The sequence below is a fragment of the Myodes glareolus genome, chromosome X (assembly GCF_982192425.1).
Source record: "Myodes glareolus chromosome X, mMyoGla1.1, whole genome shotgun sequence".
Lineage (NCBI taxonomy): Eukaryota > Metazoa > Chordata > Mammalia > Rodentia > Cricetidae > Myodes > Myodes glareolus.
The window spans coordinates 91,232,969-91,234,459 of record NC_142053.1 but is presented as its reverse complement, the minus strand read 5'-3'; the positions used below and the strand labels follow the sequence as shown (position 1 = coordinate 91,234,459).

Below are 1,491 nucleotides of genomic sequence, written 5' to 3'. Positions count from 1 at the left end.
AAATAATTTTATGATTGGGAGTCACCACACCGTGAGGAACTGTATTAAAGTGAAAGATTGAAAACCACTGTACTAGTGTAAGAGACAAAGGGTAGACTCAAAAGATGTATACTATATGATTCCATTTATATAACATTCTTCCTAAGTCAAAATTATAATAACGGAAAAGAGACTATTGCTTAATAGGCAGTATAGGCTTCGGGGAGGGGAGAGAGACCACAAATGAGCAGCTAGCCGGAATTGTTTAAAACAAATAACACTTTCGACTTTTATTGTGGTAGAAGCTTATGAATGTTGTGTGTTTGTGAAACGCCACAGAGATAGAACCTAGCAAAGAAAATTTTACTATATGTAAAGTATACTTCAGTTTTCTTAATTAAAAAAAAAAACTAAGGTAGGTAAAAGAACTCCAGGAATGCTCACTTTGGCAGCAGTATATAGTAAAATTGGAAAGATTACATAGATTAGCATGGTCCTTGTGCAAGCATGACATGCAAATTCATGAATCTTTTCATGTTTTTAAAAGGAACTCAAGGAATCCATCTACGACACTAAACCACTTTATTGCTCATCCCAGTACATTTAGTGTGTGTTTCATCGTCTTTACTTAGCCTCGTTCTGCACATCTGCAGCTGGAGCAGACAGGACTCTCCAGAATGTATTTCTCTTTGCAGAACCCGATTTCTGTGGGCAGAGTCTCCAGCTAGGACCTAGAGAAAAAACATATAAGGACTGCCAGAATTACTTAGAACCAGATAACCAATGTAGTCTTTGAATGGTTAGATGGCCAGAAATCCTCATGCTACTTGACAATTTAAAGACTGCTAGAGTTAAAACGCAGCCAGATTACTGTTTAGTGCTATCCCACACTGACTACTAAGAACCTTGTCCATAAAATGAGGAACTATTTGGTTTATGTGCCTCGCGATTGTATGGCAGAGTTTCTCTGGCAGTACTCAAAGGGCTACATTGAGTGTCTTTTCTTTATTGTCAATGTTGCTTTGTTTTTATACAATTCCAAACTATGTACCATGCAATGTAGTGTGATCTTATTTTCCCACCTCTATTATCATCCCTCTAAGCTCCTCCTTTTCATCAACCAGTCTCCCCTGCCCCCCCCCACACACACAGGAGTTCAGAGAAATGGTAATGTCAAAGCACTAATCCCCATCCTCCCCCTCTTCTGCTATGCCCCATGGGCATTAGAAGTGACATTGGTATTCCATTCAGGGTTGAGCACTAAGCAGTCCGCATTCTCAGCACTTTGAGCAGATTTATCATTGACTACTACAAAACAGAGCTTCTCTGTCCAAGACTAAGAACTTCCCTGGTCTATGGTTATGGTCATAATTACTTAGAAGGCAATTTGATAACATGTCCATTTTGAAAACTATAGTAGCAGATTCCTCCCTAGAGCCTTTGACCTCCCAAGCCATAGGCTTTTGTCTGGGTTTTCAGTACCTAAGGTGTTCATCCCCTGTCATGGAATGG

The 1,491-nt window shown here is 39.5% G+C and overlaps 1 non-coding gene across 1 annotated transcript; it reads left to right on the top strand.

The window, feature by feature from the left end:
* Nucleotides 1-415: 415 nt before the first annotated feature.
* Nucleotides 416-521, top strand: LOC125410357 (U6 spliceosomal RNA). The gene has a single exon (XR_007235022.3). It is a non-coding gene; the product is annotated as a U6 spliceosomal RNA (small nuclear RNA).
* Nucleotides 522-1,491: the final 970 nt, after the last annotated feature.